The 23,300-nt window shown below is 41.4% G+C and overlaps 1 protein-coding gene across 2 annotated transcripts in view; it reads left to right on the top strand.

The window, feature by feature from the left end:
* The first annotated feature begins 16,621 nt into the window (after positions 1–16,621).
* LOC144336138 (uncharacterized) overlaps positions 16,622–23,300 on the top strand; it is a 410,554-nt gene continuing 403,875 nt past the window's right edge. For both annotated transcript variants that reach the window (XR_013407641.1, XM_077973777.1), the window contains exon 1: positions 16,622–16,685. The gene's annotated coding sequence lies outside the window, so the exon portion shown is untranslated. The remainder of the gene's footprint in view (positions 16,686–23,300) is intronic.

Here is a 23,300-nt window from a genome sequence, read left to right as displayed (position 1 = left end):
GACTGGATTAAGAAAATGTGGCACATATGTACCATGGAATACTATGCAGCCATAAAAAAGGATGAGTTTGTATCCTTTGTAGGGACATGGATGCAGCTGGAAACCATCATTCTCAGCAAACTGTCACAAGAACAGAAAACCAAACACCGCATGTTCTCACTCATAGGTGGGAATTGAACAATGAGATCACTTGGACACAGGAAGGGGAACATCACACACTGGGGCCTATTGTGGGTAGGGGGGAAGGGGGAAGGATAGCATTAAGAGATATACCTAATGTAAATGACGAGTTAATGGGTGCAGCACACCAACATGGCACATGTATACATATGTAACAAACCTGCACGTTGTGCACATATACCCTAGAACTTAAAGTATAATTTTAAAAAATGTCTATTTACCTGCCCTATTTGCTTACTTTCTAAAATGAGAGTGCTAGTCACAGATGATGCATACAATCTAAAGACATTTGCTCTGGGTTCTTTACTCGGTTTTTTTTTGTGGTGCTCTGCATACATATAAGTTTAAATTCTATTTCACCCTTCATTGTGTAATTTATTTTTTATAAAGCATATACAAATAGAAGTAATTCTAAAACTTTTATTGTAGAAAGAGAACTAAAGTGTTGCCTCCATTTGTGTTTACATACCACTTTACTGTTAACCTAAAAATTTTCTCATCCATTGGCATTTTTTCAGGAAGGCTGGCAAAATCTCTCAGGCAATCTCCTTCATATATGTTAAATTTACAAATATGATTTTAATGTTGCTTTAATATCAAAACATATAATTAAAACAGTATAATCCCAGAGCAACACTTTACTCTTTCAATGCAAAGTAAACTAGAGGAACGCTTTAAATTACTTATTGGTTGAATTGTCCTTCATCAGTCACCTTGTCATATATGCTAAATGATATCCAGCAGAGCACAGTGGCTCATGCCTGTAATCCTTTTCTTCTCTAAGACTTGTGTTTGAGAACTGTTCTCAATTAAACCCTGTTCCATTTAGTTGTAGATAAACCAACAATATAAACTTTTTTTTGGCACAAAGCTTGTTTTTAGCTTCCAGGGCTGGATATTCATATGTTTTGAGTCCAGGAGTTTGAGACCAGTCTGGGCAACATAGAAAGATCTTGTCTGTACAAAAAAAAAGATAAAAACAGAATTAGCTGGGTGTGGGTAGTCCCAGCTATTCAGGAGGCTGAGGTGGGAGGATTACTTGAGCCCAGGAGGTTGAGGCTGCATTGAGCTGAGATCGCACCACTACACCTGTGTGACAGAGTGAGACCCTGCCTCAAACAAAAACAAAAACAAAAACAAAAACAAAAAAAAGCTATCCAAACATTTAAGAAAGACAACAAATGTGGAATGTGCTCTTGATTGACTAAAATATGAAATCCCCTGTTACCAGTTCAAAATGGTGAGGGAGCAGCTCATTTACTCCTCTGACTTCATGGGACTGGAGTTACAACAGTGGGAACTGTGATAACTCACACTTCCTGCACAGCTGGGCGGATGAGAAAAATGCTTTCATTGGGAAGAAGATTCCAGATTGGAAGTGAGTTGCTTTTACCAATTTCATAGTAAAAACAGCTTTTTGTACTTTCTATATTGTTATTCTGCAAATGTGTGGCACATTTCTGTATGCTAGGTTAGTTTTCTCATCTGGTCCTGGTTCCTGTTCGAAACTGCTTTGAGGAAGTTTAAGGGAGGGTGCAAAGGTTTCTTTGCAGGGAGGTGGGCACGCTCAGTCACAGAAACGTCATTATCCTCTCTAGGCTATTTGTGGCCAAATGTCATGGAATTTAGGGGCAAGAGATCCCTTGTATTAGGTCACATCTATTAGATTATTTCATGATTCAATGAGTCATAGAATCAGAGATTGTTTTAGTTGGAAAGAACCCTAGTGATTTATCTAGTTCAGCGGTTCTAAACTGGCTGGGAATTGTGGCAGAGGATGGGGTGGATGGGGTGGGCGAGGGGTGCATTGTCAAAAGCCACATGACAAACCTCCTCTTCTTGATCAAACCCATCTTCTCCCAGTCATGGCAGGTAAGAATCTCCCAGAGGTGGGAGCGTATATATATATGGAATATATGTATATACATATATGGAAACATGTCAGGGGTTCTGATAGGATTCTCTGGCTGAGAGCCATAAATTTCATAGTCATATGTTTAAGAAAATGAGAAAAGAAATTCCAGAAAAGTGAAGTAATCTCCATCACTGATAGACTCAAGCCCAGAGACCTAGTTCTCAGGCCATTCCTCTTGTAACTCTATTGAGGAAATTAAGTATTTAAATATATCTTCCAAGTAATCTCTTTCTTGTGTTATTCTTCAGAATAGGTGCATAGAGTGCAAATGTTGATATAATCCTGTTTAGTTCTTTTCTGATTTGTGAAGGTATGTGGACAAGTTGTAACACATCCAGACAGAAACAGGCGTCAAACAGAATTATTGAAGAGGGACTGTTCCTTCGTTTTTCTCCTATTGTGGCACTAGCATCTATTCTTAATGGCGAGACTTGACTCAGTCCCTGTGTCTTTCTAAAAATGTCCCTAGATAGGTTGTTTAAATTAGACTTTTATAAAAAAAGTTAAAATGTTAAGTCATGAATCCATTAACTCATATTATTGAATGAGACCTCTCTATTTTTTTTTTTTTTTTTTACTTTACAGATAATAACTACATAAAATATGCAGTGAGTTTTAATATTAACTTCCAATTCTTTCTTACTCAATGAATGCTGGCAATACATAGCCAGTATACCTAGTAGAATTGCCAGGCTTCCGGCCTGGGCCAATCTCCTTTTCTTTCTGACTTTGTAGATCCTGTTTTACAGATTCATCATGGTCTATACTAGACTGGCTGCTTCAGGGTTTTTGTTACAACATGTGGAAATTTGGACTTTCCTCGTGTACTTGTTCAAGGTATATAAATATCTAGATACTAAGTCTTGTTTAAGTGCATTAACTTCTTTATAGAATGCCTTGTAAAATGCAGGCCACCTGCTTTACTGCAAAATATCTGGGATATGCTTTTTGTCTCTCTTTAATCTCAATGCCTAATATCTGTGTTCTTTTTCACCTGCATCCTCTCTGCCAAATTTGTCAAGTTTAATGCCAGCAGATGAGTTTGATCTTTCTGGGTGGGAAGCACCCCTTCCCACTTAAAGTCTCAATTGAAAGTGAATGTCTATTGGATTTAAAAAAAAAAAAAAAAAAGACACTTCAGGTGCATACTCATGCTTGGAGGTGTTCTTATTTAAACATTTCGCATCCGGTTGGATACATAGCTATCTTCTGGCTGCTCCTAGCTTCCAGTGCACAAGCTCTTCGCTGCCACCCATATCTCGGGCCAACTAATGTGATTTTAAATGATCTAGTAGTCATATTAACAAGAATAAAAAGGAGCACGTAAAGTCAATTTTAATAATATATTTTAGGCCAGGCGCAGTGGCTCACGGCTGTAATTCCGGCACTTTCGGGGCTCAGGTGGGCGGATCACCTGAGGTCAGGAGTTCGAGACCAGCATGGCCAACATGGCGAAACCCTGTTTCTATTAAAACTACAAAAAATTAGCCAGGTGTGGTGGTGTATGCCTGTAATCCCAGCTACTAGGGAGGCTGAGGCAGGAGAATCGCTTTAACCTAGAGGCAGAGATTGTAGTGAGCCGAGATGGAGCCACTACATTCCAGCCTAGGGAACAGAGCAAGACTCCATATATAGATATCTTAGTTAACCCAGTATAGCCAAAATAACATCATTTCGACATGTAATCAACATAAAAAGTATTAATTAGTTATTTCACATTCTCTATTTCTTACTGAGCCTGAAATCTGGCATGTATTTATACTCGTCTCAATGTGAATGCTAAATGCAGAATATTTATTGTCAGTACTTGATCTGTATCCAGATTTCATAACATTTCTGGTTGAAAAGTAGAGCCACACACCCAGGATTTTCCAAACATACTTAAAATATTCCAATAACTAAATTGAGTATCAAAACATAATTTTCCTCTTATATTCACATTCACATTGATAAAACCAGTTTGTGTTTTGAGAAGAATTAATTTGACTTTGAAGCCGAGTATGAATTTCAAAACAATACCTGTGTAAGTTAAGTAAATTCACTAACTCTTGTGTCAATATAGTGTTGTTAACATTGAATTCAAAGGGGGTATACATAAATTGAAAACAACTTTAAATTAATCACTATCACCAAAATGTTCGTCAAATTTTTCTTGTGTTCTTACAGCCCGTTTAGATAGCATTATAAATTGCCATTAAAATCTTGTGTATATTGATTTATGCTAGAAAAATGAGTAAAATCATTATTTCCATGTATTATGAAAAATTTAGATTTCAATATAAATGTTTGTACTTGTCTAAGTCACAAATAAACTTTCCCTTTTCTCAATAGTTCAGATTTAGCTCATTCACATGCAGTGTGAGATCTGTGAGAAATCATTAATCATATTGCCCCTTTCGTCTTTGATTTTTGAATATTTGGCAAATATTCCCTTTGTTTCAAGAACATCTTGAATAGGAGTATTAACAGGTAAATTGAGGCACATTAAAGTATTAAAGAGCAAATCATGCATCAGACAGCTTTAAACCAGAAGGGCTCCAGGGGTGGAGGTACTTGAGGGAAAGCTGCTATAGGGTAATCATGGACACAAAGCAAAGAAATTATTTGATTGGTTAAAGTAGAACAGTAGCCTCATTTGGATCATCTCAGTGGACAGTCCGGGTTGGAAATTAGTTGGCAGTTTCTGATTGGTTACACTTAAATTTCATTTTTTTTAAAAGAATATGACTGTTTACACTGGAGCTACCTCAACTAATGGCCTCCCAAGTAATTATTTTAATAGAAGTTAACAGTACAACAAACTTTTGTAAAATGTTTCCACAATCCAAACAAACAGCATTCACAAAGAACACAAGGTCTTTTAATCTATTGCCTTCTATTTGTTTTAACGATTCTATTAACTGACAATGATTAATAGTTTGCACATATTTAATGAGTGATTTTAACAACTGTGTCTGCAACATGTGTCATAGAGCCTGCTTCGGAAAACTAAGTACAAATATTTTAAATACCTATCATACAGTGGTAGAAAGAAATAAGAGGGAAATGTCAGTCTATTATTTTAAAATTTCAATAAATCTGGATTTTTAACCTCACCAAGCTGAAGCACTGTTTGTCATGATAGAAACCATTTTTTTCTTATCCTGTTGAAAATTTTTTGACAGATGTACAAGATTAAAAAATATCTATTCTACAAGTTTGATTTTTCAGGCTGTCAATTGACAACATTTCTTCACAAATTTGAAAGTCCTCACTCAGACAGATGTACTCTTGAGACACTCATAAAGGACATGGCTTTACATGCTATCCATATGATGATGACTTCCATACATATGATATGCTCAGCCCTAATCTCTTTCCTGAATTCTAGACTCAAATATCCAATATCTACGTAACATTTCCAAATTCTTGATTCTCCTGCCAAACTGCCTTTTTACTTAGTTTTCAATAAATGATAACTCCAGGCCAAGACTTTGTGAATTATTTTCACCTCTTCTCTTCATACCCTATATTTAATCCATCAGCACATCCTGTGGACATTACCTTTTGAATGTATTGTGAATATGACAGTTTCTCACCAATCCATTGTTATGACATTAGTCCAACAGGACCTTTTGGGTGGACCATTGCAAAACTTCTTAAGTCTTCCTGTTTCCATTTGTAACTTTTGTCGTCTATTTTTAACACAGCAGTAAGTCAGATCATTCTAAGCTTGTCCTCCACATGTCTTGAAAAGATTCCCATCTCATCAGAATCTGGTCCATAAGTGTTGCCATGACCTATAAGGCTATGAATCTCACTCCCAGCTCCCTATCTGTCCGTAACTCCTACCATTTTCAGTTTTTGCTCACTGATTCGTTCTCCTGTGGCTTCCTTGCTGTTCTTCAAATACTTGAATCCTTGGGGTTATTTTTTTGAAACTACAACTCCTCTCTGCAACATGCTTTCACTGACAACCAATGACTCATTCACTTCATTCATGACTCTGCTCAAAGGTCGTTTTATCAGGGAAGCCTTTTCTGAATACCCGACCTAACATATGAAGCTCTCTGGGTCTCTTTACTTGCTCTGTATTTCTTTATCAGTTACATTATACATTTATTTGTTGTGGAGGATTATCTGTATCCCCCTAGAACAAAAGCATCAGCAGAACAATTTAATGCAGCTGTTACTGCTGTATCCCCAGTGATCAGACCAGCACCTAGCGCACCACATATTCTCACTTGCAAGTGGGAGCTGAACAATGAGAACACGTGGACACAGGGAGGGGAACACACACACAGGATTAATAGCTAATACATGTGGGGCTTAATACCTAGGTGATGGGTTGATAGATGCAGCAAACCACAATGGCACACGTTTACCTAGGTAACAAACCTGCATGTACTACACATGTATCCTGGAACTTATAATAAAATAAAATTCTAAAAAAAGATGCTCAATATGCAGTTGTTTGGTTAATAAATGATTTATACTTCTACTGATTAAAACTCAATCAGTAATTTGAAATCTTAGAATATCTGTTCTTTGGATATTCCTGTCTTCTGAGTGTAAATCATTTGTTTGTGGTGGCTTAAATGCATGAAAAAGAAATTAGGCTTTGAAAATAACCAGCTGTTATTTAGATTTTATGCTGCAGGCATTTTGTGGTTGTTTACAACCATGTAATGAGCATTGGCCAATGTCTCTTATGGTTTTGGCGAATAGTTCAATTCACAGAGTCCAGATTTTTCCATTGGTTATTTATTTTTCATTCTTTTCAGTTCAGTCCTATTTTTTTCCATACCAAGCTCCATGTCTATCTCTAAGCAAATCTCAGGTTTCGAGTTAGTGCAGGACTACCTTTCCTATCTTTGTCCTGGTACAAATTTTATAGTCACAAACTTGAGTGTGCAAAAATATAACCTTATTGTCTATAACATTTTATTTTGGGGCTCTGAACTCCCATTCTGAATGTGGTATGAAACTCAATCCAATAACTGCTGGGAATTTCAGTCACCTACATTGATTTTTTTTGCCGTCAGTTCAGACTTAGCCCAGCCACAGTCAGGACATTTTACGTCCACCTTTCCCCGTGGACTTGCAGATTCACTGTGTGGTGGGGACAAGGACAGAAGTGGTGGTGGAGGAGGGGTCAGAATTGTCTTCTCTGTGCTGACTTTGTCCTGTGCCAGGAAGGAACTGCTCCTTCAGGCCCTCAACACTGGTAATGGGGTGCTTCCTCTAATGCACACTGAGACCTGTGGGTCCTGACTGGGCTTCCCTCACTGCCTGGAGCCAGCAGTCTTCTGACATGCAACTTGTCCACTCTGGTCCCCAGTAGATGGTCCACACTGTATCCTTCTGGGGGAGACTTCCCTTGTTTCAGCTTCAGTCTTGACCTTCTGGCTCAGTCTCTCTTATCAAATACCATTTGAGCCAGCAATCCCATTACTGGGTATATACCCAAAGGATTATAAATCATTCTACTATAAAGATACATACTCATGTGTGTTTATTGTGGCACTATTCACAATAGCAAAGACTTGGAACCAACCCAAATGTCCACCAATGATAGACTGGATAAAGAAAATGTGGCCCAGATATGCCATGGAACACTATGCAGTCATAAAAAAGGATGAGTTCATGCCCTTTGCAGGGACATGGATGAAGCTGGAAACCATCATTCTCAGCAAACTCTCGCAAGAACAGAAAACCAAACACCTCATGTTCTCACTCATAAGCGGGAGTTGAATAATGAGAACACATGGACACAGGGAGGGGAACATCACACACTGGGGCCTGTTGGCGGGTGGGGGATAGGGGAGGGAGAGCACTAGGAGAAATACCTAATGCAGGTGACAGGTTGATGGGTGCAGCAAACCACCATGGCACATATATGCCTATGAAACAAACCTGCACATTCTGCACATGTATCTCAGAACTTAAAGTATATATAAAACAACAACAACAACAGAAAGCCCACATCCTATTTAGGTTTTGAACTCTTAGGTCTTATAAAACGCAAGGGATTGTCTCCACCTTTCCTGTGCTTAGAAAAGTTCTCCACTGTTTCTAATCTCTACAACCCAGATGGGGAAATTCTTTCTGAGGTTTGCTGTGTCTCTGAGCTGTACCTGAAAACCATGGCTCAGGTTCTTTCTTTTCTTGGATCCCTTTATTTAAAGGTGGTTCCATTATTCTTTCCCCTACTATAGCCCTGGTACTTAACTCAAGTGGATGGAGGTTCAGAATACCTCTGGGTTTCTGTAAAAAACTATTTCTACCCAACTCAGAGGATTTTTTTCTGAGACTTAAGGGGAAGTAAAAAAGATGTGGCAATCCTGGGTGCCATGGCTCACGCCTGTAAGCCCAGCACTTTGGGAGGCCAATGCAGGTGGATCATGAGGTCAGGAGATCGAGACCATCCTGGCTAACATGGTGAAGCCCTGTCTCTACTAAAAATACAAAAAAATTAGCCAGGATTGGTGGTGGGTGCCTGTGGTCCCAGCTACTCGGGAGGCTGAGGCAGGAGAATGGTGTGAACCCAGGAGGCGGAGCTTGCAGTGAGCCAAGATTGTGCCACTGCACTCCAGCCTGGGTGACAGTACGAGACTCGGTCTCAAAACAAACAAACAAACAAACAAACAAACAAACAAAAGATGTGGGGAAAGTGGTTCTGACTTATTCAGAAATTGTATAGGAGTTAGAAGTGGGCAGAAGAAAATCCTGGTGTCCTTTCAACAGAGTGCTGGGCATTGTCTAACACAGTGGTTTCAAACTGGAAACATTTGGCAATGTTTGGATACATTGCTGATTGTCACAACTGGGTGGGATGGCCTGCCCCTGGCCTCTAGCAGGCAGAGGCCAGGGATGCTGCTAACCATCCTACAATAGACAGGACAGCCCACAAAACAAAGAATTTTCTGGCTTCAAATGTCAATGGCGCCAAGGTTGAAAATCCATGGTCTGGTGAACCGTCTGGGGATTATATGATTCTATAGCAGTGTGTAATTTTCAATTACCTTTCTATGGACCAGTCTACTTTATATCACTTTAGGGGAAGAAGTTAACTTGTTAAAAACTATTAGTAAAGCAAGTGATTCTTGTTTATAGCAATACAAATGAATTTCGACGACTGGAGACTATTGATTTCCACCTATAGAAAACATGACATAAATTTTTTATTTTATTGCCCTCTAAGACATTATTCAGTTTCGTATCTATCAGCAGATTTATTTCAGCATTTTAATTTTATATCTATATATATATATATGAAACTGGTTTTAACCAGTTGAGTGATTTCTTCACTAATGAATGGGTTGAATACAACCTTTGACACATGTTAATTTTATATTGGCCCAAGAGTCATGTTTTTAATCTTTAAAAAATTATCTTTTAGCAACCTGTCCATATCTCCTTCCAAATATTTGCTATCGTACACTGGAATGGTCCCTTTTGATCTTACAGGTCACAAATTTTGTTGCTTTTATTTTCTTGGGATCTACACTGATAACCCTAAGCTATGGGATCTGACTATTGGTGTTAGAGTGAGTTGAGGGGTGTAGGGAGTATTATGACGCCCCAAGAGCTCTTTTTCAAACTTTATCATAACACCAATATTGATGTCTTAAAATGAATAATAATTCTTTAATATTAACAAATCAGATTCCTGATGTTTCATGTATTTTTAAACAGTTAGTTTGAATCAGGATCTAAACAAGACCTATACATTGCAACTGACTGTAATGTCTTTTAAATCTTTTTTAAGCTAAAGCTTCCTTTGTAAAGATTCCATATCGTCCACATACCTTTTTATTTTCCTTGCAATTGTATTGTTGACAAAATGTGATCATTCATACACTAAAGTTTCTCACACCCTGAATTTTGTTGATAACGTCTTTGTGCCATTGTTGCCTATATTTGCTATAAACATGCATTCAATTGAGAAACTTGATTAGACTCAGGTTTGATTTTTTTTTTTTTTTTTTGGCCTGAATACTTCATAGGTGGTGCTGTGTACTTCCACCAAGAGTCTCAAACAACTAGCTGTCTCTGGTTTTGTCATATTGGTAGCTGTTGAGTATCACTGCCTAGATTGATTTTTTTTTTTTTTTTTTGAGACAGAGCCTCGCCTTGTCACCCAGGCTGGAGTGCAACAGTGCAATATTGGCTCACTGCAACCTCCGCCTCCCGGGTTCAAGCAATTCTCCTATCTCAGCCTTCTGAGTAGCTGGGATTACAGGCTCGCGCCACCATGTCTGGCTAATTTTTTGTATCTTTGGTGGAGATGGGGTTTCACCATGTTGGCCAGGCTGGTCCCGAACTCCTGACCTCGTGATCCACTGGCCTTGGCCTCCCAAAGTGCTGGGATTACAGGTGTGAGCCACCATGCCTGGCCTAGATTGATGTCTTTAAATTAAGGATGTGCAGTGCATGTTTAATAGTTATCAACCTCGTTTTCCCTTAGGCTTAATCTTCACCTCTCTGTTGGCACGTTCCATGGCTGTGGGTAGTCACCTTGCAGTGAGGTAGTAAAGGTTGCCCTGAGGAGGTGAATGCTTCTTAAGGAAATGTCAGAGTTGGGCAGGGGGAAGGGGATTTAACGCAGAGGGAACAGAAGGGGCATAGACAGAGGAATATAATGAGGATCAGTCCATTAGTAAATTGTGAGTGCACCCAGGTGCGTGGGGAAAGAGTGTTCAGGGAAGAATAGATGAGAGAAAAGTTTGGGGGATAATGTAGATTGCGGCCCTAGCGTAAGAGGTTCTGTCACAGGCATTTCCAAAAGTTTTAAATTCCTGACTAGGTCAGACTTAGGTACAGTGCTCTACAAAGTTCTATGCACATGTCTCTGAAAGGGCAAGAAGTCTACACAGGGGAAAACAGAAACACCCCCTGTATTACTTCGTTCTGGCTACTATAACAAAGCACTACAAACTGCGTAGCTCACAAATACCAGAAGTTAATTTCTCACAGTTCTGGAGGCTGGGAAGTCCAAGATCAAGGTGCCAGCAGATGTAGTGTCTAGTGAAGGCCTGTTTCCTGTTTCAGAGATGATGCTTTCTCTCCGTGTCCTCACAAGTGGAAGAGCAAACAAGCTCCCTTGGGCCTCTTCTATAAGGTCACTAATCCCATGCATGAGGACTCCACCCTCCTGATCTAATCACTTCCCTCCTGATACCATCACATTATTAAACAGGTTCAACATATGCATTTTGGGGAGACACAAAAATGCAGACCGTGCACCACCAGTCCCTCCTCCTGCACCATGCCAACGTCCTCATAGTGTGCTTCTTTCCTTCCTGGGGAATGAAGTGATGAGCTTCAGGGCATGAAATGAAACATCCAAGTAGAAATCAAATCCAGGATCGCTCTTTTCAAAGTCTTTGCTACTTCTGCTGAGAGAATAATCAAGAGCCTTCAGACCCCTCACCTTTATTGTGGAATGGAGAGGAGAAATCAGGCATGCATCCATTATATTATTTTTCTTGTCATTTTAAATTACTAGGTGGCAGTTTTGAAATACTGCACATGGTTGAATGTGGCCTGAAGTAAATACCATGTCTGATGCTGGCAGACAATAGATTTCCACAAGCCTGAAGCATGCAATTTTTAAAGCTCTATTTTTCTCCTCCTCTTTCTTGAGGTGGAGGGTATGTTTTTTTCATATAAAAATAATAAGTTTTAAGAATATAAAAATAACTTAAAATCCCATCTACATTGAGGGCTTTTGATGTGATCTTCCTTTTTTTCCGTTTTGACTTCATTCCAATCACTCTTTTTGGTTTTCTATCTCATCTCACACCCTAATGATTACTATTTTTATGTCCTTTAATGGTTCTATTTCCACGTTTGTCTTTCTTAAAATGCAGCTTATTTAGTGTTGGAAAAAGGATAGCTCCATTCTTCAATGCTTCTTTTTCTGAATATCAGGACCCCTAATTCCTGATTCACATGTAGATTTAGGAAGAATGATATACAAAACAAAGATGACTCAATTTTGGTTTATCTGCAGCCTTATTCACAGACTCAGCACTATCCCTGGGCACAGAAGTACTTATATGTGTTTTTTTTTCCTTACATATTTTGCTAAAGTTTCTGATTGGAGTACTTTTCAGTTATTCAATCACATTAGTAACAAACGTACCATGGATCGAGCATTGGCAATACATAGTAGACCAAGAGAAATAAGTTCCCTGATACCATGAAAAGAAAATTCCCATATCTGAAATCAAATTTGCCACCTTTCTCGTATCTCTTATTTCTCTCAGCCACGAAATTGTTCTTTTAATCAGAAACCAGGTACTAAACCTTATCTCCTTTCTCTCCCTTGGCATCTTCCTAAATTGTCAGTAAACAATTTCTGCCAACTCCAGAAACAATTCCTTTTATTTTCACTCTTATTTTCCATTCTTACTGCAGCCCCTGTTGTCTGGATCTGTATAGCTTTATCTCAACTCTGGCCAAAACCTCTTTATTGATTATTCTTTCTCTTCTCTTCAATGCTTTCTGAACTTCACATTAATTTTCCAATTGTATTGGTTTAGGTAGGTCAATTTCCTCCTTCAAACCTCTTCAGTTACTACTGCCTAACTTAAAGCAGCATTTCCCAAAGTAGGTTCCAAAAAATGTGGTAATTGTTAAAGTTAGAAAGCACTAGGGTAATGAAGTAAAATGTTTGCTCTGGGGATGGTAGTTTTCACTAAAGGACTCTTGGAAGTCTTGGATGTTGTCGAGGAGATGTTCAATGTGGTTGTTCCCATTCTTACTTGGCCATGAACAGCCCGCTCTCCACCCTGACATTTTTTTCTTCCACAGTAAGTCCCATGGGATTAGCTCTATCAGGCATCAGTGTGGGAAATACTGGTCTGTGGTACAAATTCTAAATTCCTTGATGCCTGTAATCCCAGCATTTTGGGAGACCAAGGCAGGCAGATCACCTGAGGTCAGGAGTTTGAGACCAGCCTGGCCAACATGGCGAAACCCCGTTTCTACTAAAAATACAAAAATTAGTCGGACATGTGCACCTGTAGTCCCAGCTACTCAGGAGGCGGAGGCAGGAGAATCGCTTGAACCCAGGAGGTGGAGGTTGTAGTGAGCCAAGATTGCGCCATTGCACTCCAGTCTGGGCAACACAAAGGGGTGTTAGAATGTAAACTAGAATGTAACTAGAAGTAGTTATGGTATAACTATAATCATCTATGACTATAACTAGAAATAGTTATTCAGGGGGCAGACAGGACCTTTGGAGAAGGTTGAAGTTCCTTTAATAGAGGATGGGAGCAGAATTTAGAAAATGTCATCTATATGTTATTTGATCATGTTGAATTCCCCCAGGCTAGTACGGTGTAGAGAAGAGTGGAGTGCTCCTGGCTCTCTCATTTGTCTTCAGCTCTAAGCAGGGAACAGGAGATGGTGGCCTCTTCAGCCCTTTTTGTAGCTAGCTACGTCTTTGTGCCAGTGGTATCTGATGCCTGGTGCAGGAAAGGACCCCAAACACCCACTTCCACAAAGTTGCTTAAAGACTTTTTTGCCTTGTATTTGACTCAAATAGTTTTTGTATTTGTCAGGCTGCCATAACAAAATACCATACATAGCTTAAACAACAGAAACTTATTTTCTTATAGTTTTCAGGGTGCTAGAAGTTTGAGATCAGGTTTCTAGCATGGTCCAATTCTGGTGAGGGCTCTCTTCCTGACCTGTTGATGGCCACCTTCTTGCTGTGTCCTCATCTGATCTTTCCTTGTCGTGTGCACCTTGAGAGAGAGAGAAAGAGAGAGTTCTCTTCATCTTCTTATGAGGCCATTACTCCTAACATGAGGGCCCCACCCTCATAAGCTCACCTCCCAAAGTCCCCAATTCCAAATACCCTCCCATTGTGGTTAGGGCTTCACTATATGAGTTTAGGTTGGGGGACACAATTCAGTCTACAGCAGTTTTGAATGTCAGCGTTAACCAGTCTTACAAAAGCAGAAGGAAGATTTAGCAATAGGACTCATTGAAATGGTACTAATTTAAAGAAATTCTTCTTTTTCCTAGAATCTCAAGTGGAGTAGAATTTCTTGCCAACAGAGGCTTCTGTCAGCTCATGAGCCTCCTCTTGGGCTGTGTGTATGTGTTTCCACTTTAAATCCACCTCACCTGTGCTTTTCAGAGCCTACCCCTCAGTCTCAGGATTTAAAACTGAAACCTCTTCTTGTTATTTTACTTCGTTTAAATTGCACAAAGGGGTGTTAGAATGTAAAGTTTGGGGTTGGCTCATGAAAGCAGTAGGGAAAACAGTTAAACATTAAAGGGGAACGAATCCACTCACAGAAGAAAATCACAACCCTGGGAGAACTACACTCAGAGGGCCAAATGGCTTTCTCTCACTGCTAATTCCCCTAATTTCTTGTGAATAAGGGAAGTGCCAAGAAACATGAGGACTCAGAGCCCTCTGCCAGGATCTGGGTATTTCTTGCCTCTTAACATCTGTCTTATTTAGGCCTCACTATAAATTTGATGAGATTTCTTCCTGAACTAATCACAGAACCTTGTAGGGCAGCAGACACCATTTCTTGACTCTGTGGCTTTATATAGGAACATGACTTTAATGGGTCCTTGCCTGTTCATTCCAGTGCATAGTTTACAGTTCCCTGGTCCCACTTCTGGTCTGAATACTGGGCTGTGACGCTGCACAGAGGAGTGGCTTACCTTCATTTTGTTCAACAGATAACGATGAAGCATCAGACGCCAGGCAATGGTAGGGGGTGGGGATAAGGCTGTGAACACAATGGAGAAAAATTCCTGCCCTCATGGAGCACATATTCTTGTGCTTTGTATATTTGGCATCTTTTTCACATTATGATTGTACTCACAATGATCACTTCCGTGTTTAATTGGAGCATCAGCTCTATGTGGAGATGGTAAGCACTTTAAAGAAAAGGATTCTAGACTGGGTGCAGTGGCTCATGCCTGTAATACCAGCACTTTGGGAGGCCAAGATAGTGGGATCACCTGAGGTCGAGAGTTTGAGACCAGCCTGGCCAACATGGTGAAAACCTGGCTCTACTAAAAACACAAAAATTAGCCAGGCGTGGTGGCAGGTGCCTGTAGTCCCAGCTACTTGGGAGGCAGAGGCAGGAGAATTGCTTGAACCCAGGAGGCGGAGGTTACAGTGAGCCAAGATTGTACCACTGCACTCCAGCCTGGTTGACAGAGTGAGACTCTGTCTCAAAAAATAAAATAAAATAAAATAAAATAAAATAAAATAAAAGGGATTCTAGCTGTCTTGTTTACGATATCATTGTGCCTGAAACATCATAGGTATTCAATATGCATTTGTTTAGTTAATTAATTTATGGACCACCTTCCACAGGGTATTTTTTTATTGGCACCTCTTCCCCTTACATAGTAAGCAAAAATTTTCATACACGAGAGACTCCTCATTGCCTAGAATGATTTAAACTAGTAATAAAGTTTGTTGCCCATCCATAGGCCTTTAATAAAATATTGCTGACCTGCTATGAATCAGCAAAGCCGAGGACTCCCATGCTCATAACACTATCATCCTCACCACTGTTAACTTTCCCTGTACCCTGGGATCACAGCCCTATATCCAGTGGGGTACTGGAGCCAGCTCATACAATATCTTGCAATATCTGACTAATTTTCAAAAAGTTTGCAAGCCAATTGGCATCACATCAGTAGGTTGAAATTAACTACGATGGGGAGTATTTACACTGTGGAAATTGGTAATTATTACATATCAGTAGTCTCCCTCCATGCCTCCAGCCAACTGTTAAAATTTATGAACACACCACTGGACTAGATGGAAAGATAGGGTACAGGATCATATCACTGAGCCACTGAGTCCTGAACTCCCTTCTAGATTCCTTGCCAAAGAAATTTCAAATGTCTTGTGGTTTAAGTCCTTGCTACTCAAAAATGTGGTTGGTGAATCAGCAGCGTTGGCATCACCAGACAGCCTGTTAAAAATGTAGTCTCAGGCCTTGCTCCAGACTTGCAGAGTCAGAATCTGTATTTTAACAAGAACCCCAGTTAATGTAAAACACTAACATTTGAGAGCACAGGTTCACGTCAATAGTTCTCAAACTTAAGTGGGTATCAGAGTCAGCTGAATTGTTTGTTTAAACCCAGATTGCTGGGTGAGTTTTCCATTCAGTAGATCTAGGAGAAGGACCTTGAGAAGTTATATTTTTAACAAATTTCAGGCTGCTGCTGCTGCCGCTGCCACTGCTGGTGTTGTGGGACTTTTTCTTGGTTCAGCTAAAGACAGGGTCCTTGTCACACGGCCACAGAAATTTAGGCTCGCAGACAATTTGAAGAGTGAGAAAAACGGGATTTATCGGGCAAAAAAGGACCAGAAAGGGAAACAGATTCTTAGCAAAGAGAGAGCGAGTGCTTTCTGCCTCACAGTTTGAATCCCGGGTTCCACTCAGGAAGAGGAGGGGCCGGGCTCCTCCAGGCGGCAAAGGGTGTGAATTTCTGTGGCTCCTCCCCCGTGCGCATTCCTCCCAGTGCGCAGGCTGGTTAGAGTTCCGCCAGGAAGCACTTCCCACCTGGCTGAGTCACTGGTCTGGGAGCACATTTTGAGAATCACTGGTAGGTACGTCTGTCACTGGGTACATTTTTTGTTTGTTTCTTGGAGCTGAACGGTATCCTGATAGAGGCAATAGTGGGCTGGTAAATGTTTAACAATTGGCTCTCTCATTAAAAAAAAAAAAAAAAGCCTTGATTTGCGTTTGCAGATTACATGGTGTAAATACTTACCCACCGCTTGGCCAGTTGCAGGCTACCAACATGGTGCCACTGAAAGTGGAGTTGAAATGAGTGTAGGTGGCTCTCCTGAGCCTGTGTGAGCTGACGCTTGGACAGCACTGAGGCTGGCCAAAGACAGCCGAGAAGTCAAGCAAGGAATTGTTAAAAAGCTTTCAGCAGAGTGACTTTATTAGATTTGGGTTTTAGGTGGATCTGTGTTTCCTGGCTCACTTTAACAGGGTCTAATAGAGTTGGAGATCCCCGTAGAAGACTATAGCAATATTTCCAGCTATGAAGCTGAGGAGTGTTGCCAGAGGAGAGGAACAAATGTGAAAACTAGTATATTAGTGTGCTTGGGCTGGCCTAACAAAATACCACAGACTGGGGAAGCTTAAACAACAGAAACCTATTTTCTTACAGTTCTGGAGGCTGAAAGTCTAAGATCAAGGGGTCGGCAGGTTTGGTTTCTCCTGAGACGTCTTTGCTTGGTTTGCAGATGGCTACCTCTTCACTGTGTCCTCACCTGACATTGTCTCTGAGTGTACATCCTTGATGTCTCTTCCTCTTTTTATAAGGACATCTGTCATACTGATTAAGACCCTATGCTTATGACTTCATTTAACCTCAATTACCACTTTAAAGGCTCTATTTCCAAATAGTCACTTCGAGGGTTAGGGCTCCAACATATGAATTTTAGGAGAACACGGTTTAGTCCATAACAGCTAGTTGGGAGGTAGTTTTGTGGCCTAGTAAGTATAGGGGCTGAGGGCAAGGGTGCAATCTAGGATGGCTCCCAGAATTGCAGGTTGGGTGAATTTTGGTGATAAGATTAGGAAAATGGGTTGGGTGCGGTGGCTGACTCCTGTAATCCAAGAACTTTGGGAGGCCGAGGTGGGTGGATCACTAAGGTCAGGAGTTCGAGACCAGCCTGGCCAACATGGCAAAAGCCTGTCTCTACTAAAAATAAAAAAAATTAGCCACGTGTGGTGGCAGGTTCCTGTAATTCCAGCTACTTGGGAAGCTGAGGCACGAGAATCGCTTGAACCCGGGACGCAGAGGTTGTAGTGAGCTGAGATCACACCACTGTACTCCAGACTGGGTGACAGAATGAGACTGTGTCTCAAAGAGAGGTGGGGAAGAGGAGAAGATTCTAACAAGGTTTGAGTAAAGGTTAATTTTATGTCCTCTATAAAATTATATTTAACAGCAGCTTAGTTTTTGCTTTTTCCTGTGGGAACTTGCATATGGTAGAGGATTTTTTTTAAAGCTCTAACGCTGTCAAAATCCAAACTATTTGGAGCCCCACATATGGTTGCCAGGTAAAATACAGGATGCACAGTTAAATTTCAATATTAGATTAATAAAAAATGTTTTAGTACACGTTTGTCCATATATTGCATGGGACATATTTCTACTAAAAAAATCCTCTATTTATTTGAAATTCAAGTTTAACTGGTAGTCCCGTATTTTTATTTGCCAGCAACCCTAGCTTCCTATGTAGTCATCAGGGAGACACTTTTGATTGGCTGCACTCAAATGATACTAAATGCTGTGAAGGTTCCTGTTGACAACATAGTCGGTGGTCATAGGTGCTTTGTAATAGGAAGTGTAGATGCGGATTTCACATGGGCTGTCTGTGAGGTTGGAATGAGGAAAGCAAGAGGACGGATGATTGCAGAAAATTCAGTGTGAGTCACTGGAAAACTGGTTACATGTGAATGTGTGTTACTGTCCATGTAAGTGCGTCTGTAGTTTTTGGTCACTGGCCTGAAATGTCTTTTTTAGAGATTATCTGAATCATTTCTCCAATGTTTCTGTACTTGCACTTACAGTCAACTGAAGTCTTAGCAAAGAATCCCATGTGTGTTTCCAATATTAGAGTGTGTGATTCCTTTACTCCAGGAATGTCCTGCTTTAAATCAAATGTTTGGTCTCGATTGTGAATCCCTCTGAGCAGGACCCAGCTGGCCCTACTCCTGGGTGAGACCATGTCTGTGCATGCTTTCCACACCTGGGGCCTGCCTGGCAGGCATTCCCCACACAGCCTGGGCTCCTGAAAGCCTCCTGGGGAGATGAACGGGAATCTGGAGCACAGATGGGCCTTTACCTCCCAGCAGATTCTGGCTAGAAGCATGGCCCCAGCTCTTAGAAGGATAATCATGTCCATGTGTAAGTTTGAAAATATGAAATCATAAAAGTGTGTGCAATTTTGTGCATTCAATGATATATATGGGTGATCCTGTGAGTAGAACATAATCAAATTTTAGGTCAATAAAAATTTCTATGGGCCTAAAATATTTTCAGATCTTTTAGCAAATTTTTAAAGGTGCTATCATTTACATTGGGTAGAGCGTGTCTTAATCATCTTTGTGTTTCTCAGCCCATACAAAAGTAAGCCTTCCCCTGCTCTTGCATCGTATTCCTAACCTTTGTTAAAAGTCCCATCATTTACCCAGTCAAATAGCACTAATCATACAGGAGCCACCCTAGATTCTGCCGTCTCTCAAATCCTCCTTGATCAACACATTACGTCCTTTCAGTTCTACTTAAACCCTCCCCAATCTTCCTTTCCTTTGAATCTCTCCTTCCTTAGTCTTACTTCAGTTGAAGGATTGCTGTGGCCTCGTCCCATCTCTGAAATAACTTGTGTTTTGTTGGGGCACAGAATCAATGAACAGACTAGGTGGCATTCATTTTGTAGTTTCATATTTGAGCTTGTGCCAAATTATCTTTGTCTACTTTCCTGATAGGGTGACTAGAAGAGCCTCACGAATGGTCACAGCCTGGAGAGTTAGTGTGGGCTGGAGAATGAGAACGTGGACTCTGGAGCCCGCCTGCCAAAGGTCAATGTCCAGCCCTGCCACTGTGGGCCTTTGGATAGGTAGCTGAAGCCCACTGTGTCTCAATTTTCTTGTGGGCCAAAGGAGATAATAACCATAGTGTTGTTATAAGGATTAAATCAGTGCCTTGCACAAAGCAAGTACTCTGAGTGTTGGTTAAATAAAATGGTGGGTTTAGGGTGGATGCAGGGTCCGAACCTGTCTCTTATCATATCTGCCACAACTTGGGACCACACCAGGGGTATGGCTGTCTCCTCATGACTGGATGGTGATTCTGAAAGATCCAGAACTTGGTTCAACACCTGCTCACTGAAATGGGGCAGGCTCTGGGCAAGATATCTGGGATATTAACTTATCTTTAGATTTGTATGTACAAGGGAAGACAGGGGACAGGGGACGCTGAGACAAGATACGCAATGTACCTACCATGGACAGATTGGTTCTGGAAAGCTGCAGACCCTGCCCAAGAAGTGATGTCAATAGGCAGTACTGGTATTATCCATTTATTGATTTGTTTTCCACCTACATTTATTGTACATGTACCTCTTCCCTAGGCCAGGTACTTGGGCATACAAAGATGTGCAAAGAATCATCAGTAACAGTCAAAATCAGCAAATTGTGTACCCTTACAGAGTTCAAGGTGAGATAAGGTGGCGAAGAACCTGATTCAGAGAGACAGGGACATTTAGGGTCTAGCAGGCCAGGCAAGCATATCCTGGCTGTCACTGAAGAGCAGAGCTCAGCAATCCAGAAGGAGCACAAGATGAAACTGTGCTCACGAGTGATGAATATATAGGCTGGAATTACCAGCCAGCATCTAGTCACAGGCCCATAATAAGAGCTCATCTATGGCACAGCCAACTTGGGGGTGGAGGTAGGGCTAGATAGGACTCTGGGGCCACAGGAGAGATCTCTGTCCTCATTGGAGATTCTAGTCCCATATGGCAGCCAAGAGAATGCTTCTGTTCCGGACTTGCCCCTAAGACACCTGGTTCAGAGTCTGATTTGACCATTGAAAGTGCCTCATGGGGCTGGCTGAGTAGTTTTCCTGCTTCCCCCTTAAGTACAGATTTGCACAGAATCAGGGCAGGCTGACCTGGCAGGAACAAGGTATTGCTCAAGTACTTACTCTTTGTAAAGCTGATGTGGTCCAACTGGATCTGTGTCCCCATCCAAATCTCATGTTCAGTTGTAATCTCGTGTTGGAGGTGGGGCCTGGTGGGAGGTGATCGAATCATGGGGGTGGAGTTCTCATGACTGGCTTAGCACCATCTCCCCTTGGTACTGCATAGTGAGTGAATTCTCATGAGATTGGGTTGTTTAAAAGTATGGGGTCCTTCCCTCCTCTCTTCCTCTTGCTCTGGCCACGTGAATTTCTGGCTTCTCCTTTGCCTTCTGCCATGATTGTAAGTTTCCTGAGGCCTCCCCAGAAGCTGCGCAGATGTCAGCATCATGCTTCCTGTATAGCCTGAAGAGCTGTGAGCCAATTACACCTCTTTTCTTTGTAAATTACCCAGTCTCAGGTATTTCTTTATAACAGTATGAGAAGGGACTAATACAAAAGTACTGTGTTAGGTACCTGAACCATGGTGCAGAAAGAAAAACAAAATCTTTCTCTCCAGGAGGAGTTGATGGTTTAACAAGAGAGTTATGGCCAACACAGAACATGCAGAACCAAATACATTAGGGCACATCTCCAGCCTCCCCAGTGGTCCCCACCTCCTCATTTTATCAACAGCACTCCACACATGCCAATATTTAGGTGCTGCTTCATTTAGTGAATCCATTAGAGATTGTTAAGATTTAGTTTCCTTAAAAAAGAGGATCTTAAGTATTGCAGAGGATTCTAAAGAAGACATTGTGTCATATAAAGAATAGATGTTTTTCAGGTTCTTAATGCCATAGATATACTAGAAATTTATATCATAACCACTATTCTTAATCCCTGCTTTATTCTTTTACAGAGATTGTCACGGGGTTAAAAGTAACTGAAAACCCAAACCCATACAATTAAATTATAGGCCCTTTCTGCTAAGTTTTGTAAGGTTGTAAAATACATTAGCAGTGTGCTTCTTTGGTTTGTGTCTTGGTATTTTAATTTTAAGAGTATTTGGCCAAATAGAGATAACCTGGGACTAATCTAATGCAGCATCCCTTGCCTTATTTTCAGAAAAAGTCATCATCTTCTTTGAAAACATGTGTTTTCTGTTCTCTTTTAAAAGATTCTCATCTTTTTCAGATGTCTTCTCCAAGTCTGTGGAGTCAAAGAATTGCCAGCCTCTGAGATTTATTGGTAGGAATTTTGCTGAAGCATAGGGTGGGTGATGGGGCCGACTTCAGACCTCCTGAGGAAGGAGTTTTGGGGAGGAGTGGAGAGAAGATGTGGTGTAAACTACCTTGCTTGTGTCACGCTCACTAACCTGATGTCACTGTGCTTTCTGTAAGTAAACGGCTTCTCATTTTGACAAAGTCACTTATCAGAAGCCTTACAGACGTGATTTGTTGTACTCTTCATCCAGCATGGTAGTTAGGAAACTATGGGCCCTGGTGTGAATTTTGGCTTTGCATCTACCAACGCTTTGAAATAGATAATTCTGTGGTTCTTTTAACTCTTGGAAGTGGAGACTTCATGACGCCGATTCTAGTAGTGGGCTACTGCCGAAGGGGCTGTCTGCCTGTGGTAGAGCACTCACTCTCTGTCAGAAATCAGTGAAGGTGATTTGACGATCAAACTACTCCCTGGTCTAGAGAAGGGTGGGGGAGCTGTTGGAAGAAAGTAGGTCCTCCAAAGAGAGGCACTCCTGTGAGGGCTGGTCAGCCCCGCAGTAGTCCTGGGAGACCCAGAGGCTGCCCCAGATGGAAGCCGTCTTTTAGGCCAGTGGAAAGCTGGACACAGAGGAAGATGGGGCTTTTGCTTCTCTTGGGGTGACAGCACCTCCTCTGGCCAGGGTTTGAGAGGGCCTCACCATGCATCTCCGGCCAGACCTGCCTGCAGCTCTGTCCCACTGCCCCTTTGTTCCAGGTGGCCCCCTGAGCCCTCGGTTATCCAGCAGCCTCATTAGCTAGTGAGCTCAGCGGGTAGAGGAGAAAGCACCCAGCAAGGGTGCTTAGAAAGGCCTTTTCTAAAGCCTAGCGTGCAGCGACAGAGACAAACCCTAGTGTCTTCCCTGCCCAGACAAAATCCCGCGCTTCCCTCCCGCCCTCCCCACTGCAATTCTAAGGGAGTTTTTCCATGTCTTTCCCTCTGCATTTTCTTCCCAAGGATAATTGGAGGAGGAGAGCTAGGGAAGGAAAGGGGTGGGAAAGGGTATGCACGTTGTCATTTCTCACTGGAGCCTAACTTCGGAGCAGCTGGATTCCAGACGCCCTCTTGACTAAATGATGCGCCCTTTGCTCGCTGGCTCTGCTCCGGGAAACTTGCCGGGCGCCGGTCGCTCCGATAACCAGTAGATGGCGCTCCGCCCCCGCTCAGCCGTCCAGGGAGCCGCGGCACCTGGAGCTGGGCTCTGAGGTCCAGACTGGTGTCACCCGCGCAGGCAAGAGGCAAATATTCAACCTATTTCATGCATTTTGAGAAAGAAAGCCTTTCTATTTAGGTTCACTCCAGATTCTCTGGAGATGTG

The sequence above is a fragment of the Macaca mulatta genome, chromosome 17 (assembly GCF_049350105.2).
Source record: "Macaca mulatta isolate MMU2019108-1 chromosome 17, T2T-MMU8v2.0, whole genome shotgun sequence".
NCBI lineage: Eukaryota > Metazoa > Chordata > Mammalia > Primates > Cercopithecidae > Macaca > Macaca mulatta.
The sequence above is the reverse complement of the archived record's forward strand: the minus strand, read 5'-3'. Positions and strand labels throughout refer to the sequence as shown.